The sequence below is a fragment of the Ovis aries genome, chromosome 25 (genome assembly GCF_016772045.2).
Source record: "Ovis aries strain OAR_USU_Benz2616 breed Rambouillet chromosome 25, ARS-UI_Ramb_v3.0, whole genome shotgun sequence".
NCBI lineage: Eukaryota > Metazoa > Chordata > Mammalia > Artiodactyla > Bovidae > Ovis > Ovis aries.
The window spans coordinates 27562400-27578310 of record NC_056078.1 but is presented as its reverse complement, the minus strand read 5'-3'; the positions used below and the strand labels follow the sequence as shown (position 1 = coordinate 27578310).

The 15911-nt window shown below is 47.2% G+C and overlaps 1 long non-coding RNA gene across 1 annotated transcript; it reads left to right on the top strand.

Annotated features, from left to right (window-relative positions):
- The first annotated feature begins 1102 nt into the window (after nt 1-1102).
- LOC121817974 (uncharacterized) lies at nt 1103-13653 on the top strand. The gene is made up of 2 exons (XR_006058067.2): nt 1103-3275; nt 13406-13653. It is a non-coding gene; the product is annotated as an uncharacterized LOC121817974 (long non-coding RNA).
- Nucleotides 13654-15911: the final 2258 nt, after the last annotated feature.

Below are 15911 nucleotides of genomic sequence, written 5' to 3'. Positions count from 1 at the left end.
CCATACTATTTTCCATAGTGGCTACACCAATTTACATTCTAGACTGTGGGCTTCTTGAGATGGGGAGTATGGAGTGATCTACTGGACTCACTCATAGAAGGACTAACAAGGCTGTCTTGCTGCACCCCCACCCAGAGCCATCAGAAGGAGGGGCAGGGCTGTCTGTCCTGGTTCACCTGCCTTGTTAAATATGGGGTTCAGGTGGCCCCAGCATCCCTGTGTCATTAGCAAGGGTGGACAGTGTCAACACTGTGGCATGGGGCTTCCTTAGACAAGCCACCACGCCAGGGAATTAAAGGCCTAGAGAGCCCTGCTTGGGCCCAGTGCCAGGCCCCAGGGCCCAAGGGTGAGATACGTTACCAGGTAGGCATTGGTTTTCTCATCTGCAAAATGGGGACAATGAACCTGGTCACCTTCCTCTTTCCTGGGGAGAGTTCAAGGTTAATGAATGCCCAAGACCGGACATGACTATACTGAAGATGGAGTACAAGCTGCCTGGAGGGAAGGGAATGGCCTTGATGACCTTGGTTCTCTCTTCCTGCCTAGAACTGAGGGACTGTGAGACCCATAGTTCAGCTGTGGCTGCTCATCTTGGTTCCCCACCCTGCCCTGGGTGAGCCTTGGCTCAGAGGCCCTAAATGCTTGCTAAGCACCTACTACACTTATTTCTACCTAAACTGCCCAGCCTCATGCCCTGCCCCTCCAGTGCTATGGCCACTTCCAATACAGGAAATTGGATTTCCTTGTCCCTTCTAACAGAAGCCTACCCACAGTGTTCTGCTCCAGACCGTCTTCTTTTTCATCTACACTGGTAGCATTTAAGAAGGGCTTGGGCCCTAACTGCCCCTCAACTTTGACCCCATCCTTGTTCTAAGGTAGAACTGGGGCCCCCGGAGTGTGACCTGGCTGCTCCTGGGAAGAGCGGTCTCCGTGGAATGGGGGTAGTAAGATATAGCTCCCTGTTGCCGTGACAACTAAAAGCACTCCTGTGAGCCTCTTCATTGGCTACTGAGGTTGAGATCCCGCCTCTGCCATCAGAAAGCACCAACCAGAAGCAAGCAGAGTGAGTCGGGGGAGGGGGGATTAGAGCGGGTGAGCGTCTAGCTTCCTATCAGGCAGGGAGACCCAGGGACGCATGATCGCACCTATCCTGGCTACAGTGGAGGTGTGTCCAAGAGTCTGTCGTGGGTGAGGGTGGGGGTAGGGGAGCATCTCGCTGGACGTTTCTCAGGCCGAGCTAGGTGAATGGACAGGGGAGGAAACAGTTTTTCTTTTCAGCAGTTCAGGCCGGGGAGGTCCGGCTCCGTGAGGCTGAGGCTGCGAGGTCCCCGAGGGCTGCCAGGTGGAGGCGGGGCGGGGTAGGAGGCTGAGGTGGAAAAGTATTAAGGAAGAGGGTGGGGAGAATCTCACTCGTAAAAGAGGTAAACGTTCCTGGAGGTAAGGGTCTGGGCTTGGAGTCACCAAAGAACCGGGTTTGAATCCTCTCTCTGTCCTTGCCAGCACACACGTGTGCCTTCCTCTCTCCGTTTTGGGGAAAGATTCCAACACTCATGACTTTGTGCAGATCCTTGTGCTGAACATTACAGGACTTTCCCCTCCGTGATGCCCTCAAAACGACCCTGAAATAGGTGGGTGCCATTTTATGGGTGAGGAAACTGAGGCTCAAGGAGGCTACGTGGGAGAAGCCGAAGGTGAGCTCAGTCCCCAGACGTGAGAATGATCCGGCAGTTATCTGGAGGGAAGTGGAAGGTGCCGTTCCCACCCCCACCCCAGGCATCCTGGCCTGTCCGGAAGGAAGGGTCGTGCCAAGCCTTGAGACTTGCGTGGTTTCCTTTAGCAAAACTGCGTCAGGCTCTCTCTGGGGGGTAAACCGCCTCTGACTCGTGACAGCCTCTCTACTACTTAAGATCAGAAAGGGGAAACCAGTAGATTTCATTGAAGTTCCCTGGGCAGGAGCCGTGGGTTAAAGATAAAGCCGCCCTTGAGGAGGGAGGGAGAGAGTGCTTATAACTTTTTGCCCTTTTCAAAACCACCTAGAATTACTAATGGAAGCCTTCATTTAACAATAACAGAGCCATTTATTAATTTAGCCTAGTTGGGATTGAGGCTTGGCAAGAGGTGGCCCCACCATGGGACCGCACTGATGTGCTCCAAGGGAGGGTCTGAGCCAGCAGAGTGGGTGGTAGAGTTAATCTAACTTAGATTGTACCTAATCTCTGAGCCTCACATTCTTCATCTGTTAAATGGGCTTCATTGTGAGGAGTGGAAAAATAATCATGACACCCACTAGAGCTTTTCTTGGTGCCACCTGTGATCTGGATGGAAAAGCAGTCCTCCCTGAAGAGTGTCCTCCACCCCACCCTTACTCCCCAGTTTCCTGGGACCCCTCAGTTACAGGAAGAGGCTTTTTCCCAGGTGCTCTTGCAGTTCACTTCCCAGGGCCAGATTTGTTAACACTTATGCTTACTCCTTGGAAGGAAAGTTATGACCAACCTAGACAGCATATTCAAAAGCAGAGACGTTACTTTGCCTACAAAGGTCCATCTAGTCAAGGCTATGGTTTTCCAGTGGTCATGTATGGATGTGAGAATTGGACTGTGAAGAAAGCTGAGCGCCGAAGAATTGATGCTTTTGAACTGTGGTGTTGGAGAAGACTCTTGAGAATCCCTTGGACTGCAAGAGGTCTAACTAGTCCATCCTAAAAGAGATCAGTCCTGGGTGTTCATTGGAAGGACTGATGCTAAAGCTGAAACTCCAATACTTTGGCCACCTCATGCGAAGAGTTCACTCATTAGAAGTGACCCTGATGCTGGGAGGGATTGGGGGCAGGAGAAGGGGACGACAGAGGATGAGATGGCTGGATGGCATCACCGACTCGATGGGCATGAGTTTAAGTAAACTTCAGGAGTTGGTGATGGACCCGGAGGCCTGGCGTGCTGTGATTCATGGGGTCGCAGAGTCGGACACGACTGAGCAACTGAACTGAACTGAACTGAACACCTAGGACTTCCCAGGTGGCGCTATTGGTAGAGAAAACCCCGGCCAGTGCAGGAGATGTAAGAGACATGGGTTTGAGCCCTTGGTTGGGAAGATCCCCTGGAGGCGTGGCAACCCACTCCAGTATTCTTGCCTGAAGAATTTTATGGACAGAGAAATCTGGCAGGCTATAGTCCATGGGGTCGCCAAGAGCTGGACACGACTAAAGTGACTTAGCACAGCATACATGGAACACCAAAGAGTTGCTATTAGGTGGCTAACATATGTCACAGTCCGTGGTAAGTGTTGGACTCTGATCAACCCTTTGAATCACCCTAGAACAACCCTTCCTTTCTTCTGAAAAATGCTTTTATCATCATTCCCTTTTTGTAGAAGAGGAAACTGAAATTGACAGAGAGGTTAAGAAAGTTCACTATGTAAATTTCAGACTCTTTCTGATGCAAGTGACAGAAAAACCTGACTCAAACTGGTTTATGCCAAGAAGAGAATTTATTGACTTGGGAAACAAAGTTGAGTTATGGTTTGATCTGGAAGCTCAAACACATCATAAAGGCTGAATCTTTCCACTCTGCCGTCAGTGGTCTTCTACAGCTCCAGGTTCATATCACCCCAAATTCTAGGTCGGTAGAAAAGGGTCTCTTCTTAGTAATCATGACACAGGTCCCAGGGTTTACTTTAATTAGACAACTGGTGGTCACATGACCACACAAATAAAAACCCTGCCCAGGAAGGCTCAGTGCTGTCTGATGGGTCTGGTCACAGGTCCCATGCCAGCAGCCTCACCAGTTCTGATGAGCTGGAAAGGAGGGAGGAAGAAGTGTTTCTCCAAAGAAGCACTGGAAGATGAGGGATGTATGCCCGCAGCTAACTCTACCTTTGTCCCCCACGCTGATGTCACAAGGTCACACAGTTGAAAAGAGGTAGAGCCAGGGTTGAACCCTGGCAGTCTGGCTCCAGAAACTATGGCCCTTCTACTACAGGTGCTAGCCTGGTACTAAGGTTCTAGTAGAGAAAACTTAGATGTGGGAGATGAGGCTCCCCCTCACCCTGGGAGGGAGCCCACCACTTCCTCACTGGTCCCAGGTCAGTCCTCATCACATCTGGTGCGCATCCCCACCTCCGGCCCTGGCTCTGCTGTTCCCTTGCTGGTTCTGGAGCCCTTCTTATAGCTGGGCCTGGGCTGTTGCCAGCCACGCTGCCAGAGGCACTCCACGTGTTGGAGTTATGCACTATCCTGGGGGCAAGTTGTTTTCTGTTTCTCCAAGCAGAGAGGAGGTTCCTCAGGGACTGAGACTGTTCTCCCTTACCCCCTGTGTGGTCCTCCTCTGGGACCCGGCAGAATTTGTGCAACAGGCAGCAACTGATCTTGAGGGACCCTAGGAAGGTCCTTCTCTAACCCCTATATTCCTCCTTTACTTTTGAAAATTCCACCGCTAAATAGGATTTCACTCCTTTAATTCCTGTTAAGATTCAAATTCCTCTGAGAGGGGGGCATAGTAGGTCTTATTACTCATTCACACTTTAGTGAAATGTAGTTCACAGAATCTTTCCCAAGAGCCACCATTTATTGAGTGCCGGCCATGCATTCTCCCCTAATTCAAGAGTTTCTCCTATATTATCTCATTTAAATCTCACAACTCTGTGACGTGAGTGCTGAAATCTTCCTTGTTTTACAGATAAGAAAACTGAGGCCCGCAGAGATTAAGGATCCTGCGCAAGGTTTGCAGGCAGTAGAGCAGGAATTTGAGTGTAGGAATTCTGGTTCCAGAGCCTAACCCTGCCTGCACCAAGACAGTCCCTAACACTCTTCAGTTTACAAGTGGGTTCAGTGTATTCACAGACATCTTTTGGATCTCCCTACAATTCAGTGAGTTAGTTGGTAGGATCATCCTCATTTGTCAGAGGAGAATGTTGAGGAGGCTAAGTTCAGTCAACTGGCAAGAGGCAGATGCAGAATTCAGACCGAGCACACTCCCATCTCTGCTCAGCTCTCCTCCCTGACCACATGTGGCGCAACACTCAATGAGAGGAGCTTTGAGGCAGCTCCCAGGTGGGAGAGGGAAGATGCAGTGGGCACGAAAGCAGCTCCTTCCTCTCTTCTCCCCTCCTCCCTCCATCTCTTCCTTCTTTTCTTCCTTCCACTCATGCATTCATCCACCTGGGCACCAAGAATGGTTAGAACAATGCCCTCATGCCCTCATAGGACTGACGGTCAAACAAACAAAAACACTTGCCATTTCTAAAGTGTTAAGGATAAGCTGGGCCCTATGCTGAGAACTGAACATGCATCATGTTCCAGAGCCCTCTTTGTCAGGTAGGAGACTGGGGCTTAGGAAGGGAAAAGTGCATTATGTCACTCATATTTTAAGTCCATTCAGACTTCCAGGTTCCAGCATCTCACCATTGGGCTGAACTGCCTCCCTCTTGGGGTACAGTGAGGAGCCAGTGAATATTTTCGAAGTGATAGACACACACACACACACACACAGAGCCCTAGCTCTGTGACCCTAGCACCACAGTCAGCCATCTCTGCTGTCTCCAGCACCAGGAGCCAGGCCCCATCCCATACAGAAAGGTGATGGGAGAGGCTGGTACACTTCAGAACCTCTGGGTTGAAACTCCCAGGGACGTTGAATGAGAGGGATCTAACCAGAGGTGCTGGAAGGAGAAACCAGGGCCTGGGGTCTGGGGGCGGGGTGGTGGGGAGGGGTGGGACAGGGAGGCCCTCCCTGGGCAGCCTTTCAGCATGTCTTCCTTGGGCCTCAGTTCCCCATTCTGTAGGTTGCTCTGCTCACAGCTGTGTTTGAAGTAAGAGCCATCAGATGCTTACTAGAGCTGGCAGGATGCTCCATCCTCCCCACTTTCTGACCTGGGTTTTCTAAGCTCTTCACAGAGATTTAGTTTCCTACTTTACAGATGAGGAAACAAGGCTGAGAGAGGCTGACCCATAGCCACATAATGAGTGTTAGAAATGTGATGAGAACCCACCAAGGTCTGAGTCTACTGCCCTGGCAAGAATCTAGTAAGTACTCAGTGGGGCGTCAGAGTCTGAGCTGTGCCCAGGACACACAGCAGTGAGCAGGACGGACTTGTCCTACCTCCAGGAGCATCAGTTCCAGTGGAGGGTGACAGACAAGGGAGGGAATGTTGAAAACGTTGACAGGACAAAGTGGCAAGAGCCAGGAGGCCTTTGGCAGGCAGAGGTCGACTTAGGGTTGTCTCAGCTCTCGCGCTTGGGCGGATCCGGGCAGGGCAAAGGTTTGGTGACTGGGGAGCTGAAGTGGGGAAAGCTGGGATCTGGGACCAATATTCCCGGCTCAAGTGGGATGCTGACTGGGAGAGGGAGTTGGAGCTGCCCCACCCTCAAAAATACTCGCCCAAGGCCACTTTCAGCCTCTGTCGGCTGCTTCTCTAGTGTGCTCTGCCTGCAGGGAGTTTCCACCTGTTGATTTCCTTGTCTTGGGTGATTTCCAGTCCCACCTGCTCTCCTGGAACCCAGTCCACTCATCGTTCTTGCCAGGCATATACCAGGGTCACTCTGAGTAACTCTAGGGACCCAGGGTGACCTTAACTGCCTCTGATTCAGTTTGACTCATCCTCCCCATTTCTGGAAGGCGGCTCTTGGCCGTTCTTATGTCCTACTTGGGCACCCAGGGCCTGTGGGAGTGGCATATCTCCCTCCCCACTCTCGACGGGTTAACCAGGCAGTTAACCAAGTCTGTGTCACACGGGAGGTGCGGGAGCCCTGAGGAGGGAACCCTCATCTGTCCAGATTAATTCACTCCCTCTCCAGCTCACTTTGGACATCTCCTTTCCGGTGATCATGGACATTGTCCAGCCTACTTTGCTGTTTTTAACCGGAAAAGGACAATGTCTAGGCAGACTGTTGCTAATTGACTGCTTACTATGAGCTGGGCACACTGTGCTGCTAAGTCGCTTCAGCTGTGTCTGACCCTGTGCGACCCCATAGACGGCAGCCCACCAGGCTCCCCGGTCCCTGGGATTCTCCAGGCAAGAACACTGGAGTGGGTTGCCATTTCCTCCTCCAGTGCATGAAAGTGAAAAGTGAAAGTGAAGTTGCTCAATTGTGTCCTACTCTTAGCGACCCCATGGACTGCAGCCCACCAGGCTCCTCCGTCCGTGGGATTTTCCAGGCTAGAGTACTGGAGTGCAGTGCCATTGCCTTCCATCATTAAACTCTCAAGCATTTCATTATTGGTCTACATTTTCTAGATGTGGAAGGCAAAGTTCAGAGAGGGAACTTGACTTGTCTGAGGTCACACTGCATGGGATTGGCTGAGCTGGAATTGGAACCCAGGTATTCTGGACTCCAGAGGTGTTTAGCCAGGGCCCCTCACCTGACCACGCCCTCTGCCGCCCACAGCAGGAGGAGGTCAGAGGGAGACCATCCAACCCCCAGCCTGAGCCGGTGCAGATCCAGCCTCACACATCCTCAGGATCCCTTCATTGTGGTATTGGAGGGGATAGAAGCCCCATGAAAAAACACCATTTGCTTAACCCAGGGGTCTGAGGGCCATCACTGTCTTGGTGGGCAGAAGCCCAGACTAACATAGGAGGTGGTCGCCTCGTGAGTGGGCCAGACCTGTACTGCTTGATAGGAGTCGTGGCTGGTCAAACCGCCTCATTTTTAGGTGTGCCCAGGCCTGCCACCTCAGCTCCCCTGCCCTTTTCTCCCCTGTCTGCTCCGAAACCCTCCCCCAGGTCTCTCCCACCCAACCTGCCTTCCCATCAGATGAGGCTGCGTACCCCGTAGTGGACGCTAGTCACAGGTGGCTTTTGAGCCCTTGAAATGTGACTAGTGCAGCCAAGGAACTGAGTTATCATGTTCTTTAATCAATTTACATGTAAGCTTAAAAACTGATACTCGACGCAGTGGCTAGAAAACATTACAGTATGTTTGAAACAACTTGAATATGCGGGTCTACTTTTTCAACTGCAAATTTCCTGAAATCTAAATATAGATCATTTTCTGACAAAAATTTAACAAGTGTTGTGTGTGCAAACGTACCACATCTTGAAGACATAGTAAAATAAAATGTAAAAAGAACTCATTAATATTTTTGAGATGATAGTATTTTTAATATATCAGATTAAAATGTTAAATATTATTAAATATTTAAATATTTAAACTATTATTAAGATTACTTTCACCTGATTCTATTTTTAATGTAGCTATTAGAAAAATTTTCAGTTACTTATGTGGTTCATGTTATATTTCTATCAAACAGTGCTAATCTAGAGGATAAATGTGTGGGTTCAAATTCTGGCTCAGTGTGTCCTTGGGCAACTTACCCAACCTCTCTGGCCCTGTTTCCTTACCATTAAGATAAAGATAATAGCAGCACCTCCCTCATAGAGTTGTTCAGAGGAGTAAGTGAGATAATGTTTGTAAAGCATTTAGCACACTGCCTGGCATACAGTAGTCCTCAGGAAAAACAACAACAACATTATTATAAGCTTCCTTTTATCATCAGACTCAACTGCAGTTCAGTTAAACAATATATATGGAGGGCCAGCTATGTGCCTGGCTCTGAGGAGTCAATGAGGAACAAGCTGGCCTCTGATCTCATGCAATGTGCATCCTCCAGGAGGGAAGTGGCCTCTGAAAGAAATAAGTACAGGTAGTGATGAGTGCTGGGGCGAAAATGAAGCAGGGAGGTGTTACTAGAGACTGCTACAGCAGGAGTGGCCAGGGAAGGTTTCCCTGTTTAGCATGGCCAACTTGGAACCAACCAGGTGACGCTGTGAGGGAAAGGTGTTTCCAGCAGAGGGAACAGCCAGTGCAAAGGCTGCAGCAAATCCCCTGTGACGGCTGTCTGTCTCCTGGGTTGCACCATCTGCTTCATCAGACTTTCCACTTCTTTCATCTACCTCCCTCCTGGCTACTGCCCAGCTCCTATGTTCATGGCAACCTTTGTAAAGCTAGTCCACATTATTCTCATCTGTTCTGCTGTCTCCTGTCTGCCCCGGAAAACCTCCTCCCTCCTCTGGCCCTCCAGCTCAGGTCCCCTCTTGCAGGAAGTTTCCTCTGACGGTTCCTTCTCCCTGCTGGTCTCTCTCTGGGATGGTTCTGGACCGAACACTTTGTTCTACACCATCCCCATTCTCAGTCAGCCTGTTCTTACTGTGGCAGTCGTGCCCTTTTCCCAGGGCAGGAACCAGAATCAGGTCTTCCATTCTTCCTAGCACTCAGCCGAGCTGTCCATTAACACCTATGGATTTGCCAGGTCCCCGGGGAGGCGTGTCTGCCCAGGCGGAGTGGAAAATCCCTGGCTGCGGGGAAAGGCCGTGGAAATTTCTTCTTAACATTCTCCTTACAGACTTGGACTTGTCCCAGGAAGCAGTGAAGCCTTTGCCCAGTGACCTGCAAGGCAGCTCTGTTCTTCCTCCCGCCCCCGCCCCCACCCCACCCTAGGCTTGAACCCAGGGAGCAGCGATAGGGCGGGGCTCGGGGAAAGCCGCAGAGCAGCAGCTGGCTGCTGAGCTCTGCTGCAAAGATCTCTTGGTGTCATCCAGGCCCACCCCCTCAGTTCAAAGATAAAGAGACAAGTTCAGGGCCAAAAGCATGCTAGACTGCAGATTTCCTCTCTCCAGTTTAAGCTCCTTCCATTGGCCCACATTCCTGGGTTTCCTCATCGGTAAAATGGGAATAATAATAACAGGACCTACTTCACAGGACTGGTGATATGTTAAGTGAGCTAAAGATGTAAGAATAAAGTGAAGTGAAGTGGCTTAATCATGTAAGACGCTTTGTGACCCCATGGACTGTAGCCTACAGGCTCCTCCCTCTATGGGATTTTCCAGACAAGAGTACTGGAGTAGGTTGCCATTTCCTTCTCCAGGAGATCTTCCCAAACCCAGGGATTGAACCCTGCTCTCCCGTATAGGCAGATGCTTTACTGTCTGAGCCACCGGGGAAGTGAGCTAAAGATGTAAGGATAGGGGCTTCCCTGGTGGTCCAGTGGCTGAGACTCCATGCTCCAAATGCAAGGGGCAAGGGTTCGATCCCTGGTCAGGGGACTAGATCCCACATGCCACAACTAAGACACGGCACAACGAAATAAATAGTTTAAAAATAAATAAATAAATAAATAAATAAATAAATAAAGATGTAAGGATAAATATAACCCTAAGCCTGCTGTTTCTCTAGCCCTGTGGAGGAGTGTGCAGTTCCCATTCTGCCCGCTTCAGACTTCTGGGGGTGGGGTAGGGAGGCTGGGAGGGCCTTGAAAGGGTTCGATGTTTTCACCAGGGGCTGGCAAATTCCAGCAAGGTTTGCCTAGTGTTGTCTGAATGTCTACAGCATGTCTGGCCCATATTCGTGCTGCTGCTATTTTAAATGTCAGTAGATGCAAATTTGGTGAGTAAAGTACATATTCACTTAACATTGTTACTGAAGTCACAGGCTTGTTATGTATTCACTCAATGAATGATAGTAAAAGTCAAAATTTTTGGAGGCTGAGAATTAGTTGGGGGCAGATTCTCCAGCCCTCAACCATTTCTCTCCTGGGGCCCAGGTCCCTCTCCTGTCCTCTGAGATGTGCCATCCCAAATCGACTCTACTGCTCTGTCCTCATGCCTCAGCTTACCCTCTCCCCTCTGAGGGAATGGGAATGTGGTGATAGGGGGCCCAGGAGAGAGAATGGGAAAAGCTGCCTTCACATTTTCAGAGCTGAAATCTCATCCTTCCTACTCTGGGACCCTGTGCTCACTCTGTCTCCAAATTCCTGCAGATTCATCACCCTCATTCAGCCCTTTACCACTTACCACCTACAGCCATGGGTGCAGTGGGCTTGACTGTGGGGACAATTTGGACCTGAATTTAGATGTGGAGAGGCATTAAAGTGCTTGGAAGTGTGCACTGTTGGTAGGAATTTAAAATGGGGAAAATGATATAGAAAACAGTATTGTGATTCCTCAAAAAATTAGAACTAGAATTATCATATGCTCCAGCAGTTCCACTTCTGAGTATATATCCCCCCCCCCCCAAATAAAAGCAGAGTCTCAAAGAGATATTTGTACACCAATGCTCATAGCAGCATCATTCACAATAGCCAGTGGAAGCAACACAAATGTCCTTTGACAGATGAAAGGATGAGAAAAATGTGGTATATCAATATAGTGCAATATTATTCAGCCTTGAAAAGGAAGGAAATTATGACATTTGCTATTATATAATTGAACCTTGTAGACTGTGCTGAGTGAAGCAAGCCAGGCAGAGTAAGACAAATAGGGTATGATTCCACTTATGTGATGTATCTAGAGACATCAAATTCATAGAGACACAAAGTAGAATGGGGTGGGAGATGAGGCATTGTTATTTAATGAGTGTAAAGTGTCTGTTCTGCAAGATGGAAAAGTTCTGGAGATGGGTCGCACAACAGTGTGAATATATTGAACACTACTGAACTGTCCACTTAAAAATGGTTAACATGGTAAATGTTACGTTATGTGTATTTTACCATAATAAAAAAGAAAGTATTTGAAAGTGGCTCCAATGGGCCTCTCTAGGAGTTGGTGGGTTTGAGATGTCAGGATCCTTTCCATTTGTCTTTTCTTCGACATATATGGATTGAGCATTTTCTAGAAGCCAGGCACTTTTTTAGGGCTGACATTCTGTTGGCAGAGACAGACACTAAATAAAATTTGAACCAAAATGCTCATGGCTTCTCTTTGCCTTCCTTAGTGAAAAATTTACTATATTTACACTAAATGGAACCCTAATTATAGCACTGTAATAATTTATGCTTTAAAAATTCTAGGGGTCATTTTATGTACTTTTTCATATGTGTTAAAATCTTTTAATTGATGTATAATTTACATACAGAAAAATGCACCCTTTTATTAGGTGTTCAGTTCTGTGGATTTGAAAAATGTGTACTTAAAAAAAAGTCTTATTGATATAATTTATAGGTGTGCTGCCGTCCATGGGGTCACAGAGTCAGACAGAACATAGCAACTGAATTGCAGATTTCCCCTGTTAAAAGTGTACGGTTAAATGGGTTTTAGTATATTCACAGAGTTGCAGAATTTAGAATGTCATCATCACCCCCAAAAGAAACTCTATATCTACTAGCATTCACCCCCATCTCCCCCTGTCCCCCAGACCTAAGCAACTCATCTACTTTCTATGATTAGTTTTTTCTGGACATTTCATATAAATGTACTTATACAATATGTGGTCATGACTTGCTTCTTTCACTTAGCATGACATTTTTGAGAACCATCAAATGTGGTAGCATGGATTAGTACTTCATTTTTTTAATTGACAAATAATATATCCACTATATGGATATACCATGTTTTATTAATCCATTCACATAGATGGACATTTGGTTTGTTTCTACTTTGATATTATGAATAATGCTGCTATGAAGATTCATACATACGCTTTTGTGTAGACATACATTTTCATTTCTCAGGTATATCTTAGAAGTGGAATTTCTGTGTCATATGGTAACTATATGTTTAACATTATGAGGCACTACCAAACTCTTTTCCAAAATGACTGTACCATTTTACAAACCATCCAGCAATGTATGAGGGTTCAGTTTTCCCACATCCTTGCCAATACTTGGTATTGCCTGCATCTTTGATTATAGCCATGCTGGTGGTATGAAACAGTATCCTATTTTACACTTCCCTAATGACCAATAGTTAAAACAATTTTTTTCATAAATGCTTATAGGGCATTCATATATCTTCTTCGAAGAAAGGTCTGTTCAGATCTTATGTTCATTTTTTAATTAGGTTGCATGAGTTCTTTATATATTCTAGATGAAAACTGCTTATCATGTATAGGATTTGCAAAATATTTTCTCCCAGTTTGTGGGCTGTCTTTCTACTTTCTTGATAGTGTCCTTTGAAGCACAAATATTTAAAAATTTTATAAAGTCTAACGTGTTGATCCTCTCTTTTAAAACTTGTATTTTTGGTGTCATATCTAAGAAATCATTGCCTATTCCAAGATCATGTAGATTTACTTCTATATTTTCTTCTAAGAATTTTATAGTTTAGTTCTTCCGTTTAGGTCTGTGATCTACTTTGAGTTAATTTTTGTGTATACATAACTCTTTTAAAAAGTTCAGATATTATGGTATAATTTGCAATAAAATTCACCATTTTAAGCATACAGTTTAATTAGTTTTATCTTATATAGGTATACTTTTAATCTTTCTTGATTGTTAGATTTTTTTTTCCTGGGAAGTTAGGGGTAGGCAACATTGAATATATACCCATTTTCTCTCTCTCATTTTTCTTTGCCTCTCAGTTTTGCTTGTAAAAGTATGTGTGTGATTACGTGGGAGTCTGTGTGTGTGAGAGAGAGAACTCTGACTTTACCATCAGCTTTTTAAGGGTTCCCACTTACTTTGGCTTTGTCTTGCAGGTCCACGGACCCATTTCATTATACGCAGGTTGACTAAATGAATGCAGTAATCAAGTGACCATCTATCTACCAGTGTCTGCCCTCTGGAGCCATCAGTACTGCTTGGCCACAGATATTTTCATGCAGCTGCCCGTTGTTGGGACTGAGATGGAGACTCCCCAGCTGGGACCCTGCATGGATGTGTCTGGATTTAATGGACTGTTTTCTAATTTGTGATTCCTTCATAAAGAACCCCCCTTTCAGGATAATTATAGAGTCCTGTATTAATCTATTAATTGGGCCTGATTTCTATGCCTCATGTTTCCTCAGCTTGCTGCCCCAGCAGCAAAAGCAGGATGAGGCTGACCGGGACATCTGAGCTGGGGAACCAGGAGGGTTCAGTGAATTGAGTCAAAGGCCCAGGAGGTAGGAGACACTTTTCCCTTCTTACCCCTGCTCACTGAGCCGCTCTGAGCTTTCGAATTTCCTTCTGAAACATGAGGCAGAATTAAAGGAACCTTATGTAGGCTGCTTCATATGCACTGGGCTTAGAAGACTACAGCTTAGAAGTGATGCTATCTGAGCACATTAGCCCAATATGATGTTTTTTATAAGAACTTATTAAGGTTATATATTGACATGACTGTTGTTAAGATGATGACTTTTGAGCATTAGAGGAAAGTCAGATCAGAAGGGAAGGCAGTCAAAGGTGGTTTCTATCACAGGGTGTTTGCTCTGCCACAGCTCAGGCCTCCCATCTCTTGCCCAGCCACTGACTTCCTCTGCCAGTGGTGGACTCCAGTTATACCTTTTTCCAGATGGAAACTGCAGTCTTCCGTTAATTCAGAAAGGTCTGAGTGTCAGGCTAACTACTGAAAATTCATAAACCCTGAAAATTGAGGTCCAGAGGGAAGTGGGAAGTGACTTGCCCAGCATCTCAGCTCAGGGTCCCCATGCCTAGACTAGTACCTGCCCTTTCAGGCTACACTCATGGCCTTCCTGCCTCAAGATATATCAAGGAAATCAATACAAATTGTATAGGCCAAACAGAATGATTTCAGAAAGCATTTTTCAAAGTTGGATTTTATATGGAAGTCTCATAAGCTTTATTAGCTTTCAGTCTTGGCAACAAAGAAACCTGCTTCATCTTCTCTTCAACAGCCCAATACCTAGGACAAAGCTCCCTTAGGCTTCATAGGAGGTCCAAGAGCCCCAACCTGGGGCGGGGAGGGGATCTTTCTATCCTATTTGGGGGGATTTTCAAGCACCATGAGAATGAGGAAAGGCAGTCTGGCCATAGGAAAGAGCATTTTAGCTGACCCTTCTTGGGAACGCAAGGTTTCCTCTGGTCTTCCAGCTAAGAGAAGGAATGATCTGAGGGTTCTTACTGCTTCCTGGTCTAGGAGAGGGTTAATGCTTATCACTCTATCCCTCTCTTGCCTCCAAACACCAATAAGACTCTCTAGACATGATTCTTTTCCTCTTTAGGGGCCAGGGAAACACAGCCATGAGCATTGCCCCTGATCTCAGTTCCTGGGAGAGTGCCCCCAGACGCCACCCAAGTGCTAAGTCTGCCTTACTTTCAGCTCCACCCTGAGGGGCCAAGAGTAGGCAAGGACAGCAAAGGTCAGAAGATATGTTCATTTAGCGGTTAGGCCTCTGTTAGTAAACGTTTCTGCTCCAGCCTGGACCTCCCCCCAGTTCCAGAGGCACATACCCAATCACCTACTCCACTTGGATGTCAAATAGACATCTATAAAACTGTTTACTAATCTGTAAAACTTTACTAACCCTCACCCCACCCACCCCTCCCAGGGTGGCTATCAGGAAGATGTGCCAAGAAGTAAGGGCTCTCTTAAAACTGCTCTGGGCACCTTCTTACTTTGTACCACCATTTTCAAATCTAGTTCTAACCACTTCATTCATCTTGGGGAACATGTCATTTCATTCCACTGGAGACGCGAGTCTTCTAGACCATCCCAAAGTTCAAGACCATGTCAGGATCCTGAATGAAAATGCAGATTCCTGAGGCCCTGCCCCAGACACATGCAATCAGAATCTCCACCAGGGCAGGGGGATCTGTGTTTAATTCAGGCCCCAACAGATTTGACTGTACAATCCAGTGGAAGAAATACTGTTTCACAGTTGGGCAAACAAGGCCTGTCTCAGACAAGGAAGAGAAACAAAGGAGATAACAACCCTCCAGAGGCTGGTGTGGGAGGACTGGCCGAGTCGCTGGGAGGGAGGAGAGGGAAGGGCCCTGGCCTTCATCTGGCCCAACCCCAATTTCACTGATAAGGAAATTGGGGCCCAAAGAGTGTAATGAGTCCAGGTCACCAAGAACATTCATGAAATGTTCTGCAGTCTCCTGGCTCCTGAAGCCCTCCCCACAGCTCCTGTGTGTGTTGTGTGTTTTGTTCCTGCCTGGGAGGTCTTACCCCTCTCTGAGCCCTAAGTTCCTTGTCTAGTCAGAGGCTTGAACAAAGTTAAGTCTTTTTCAAACTCCATGCCTTTTGCTCCTGCTCCC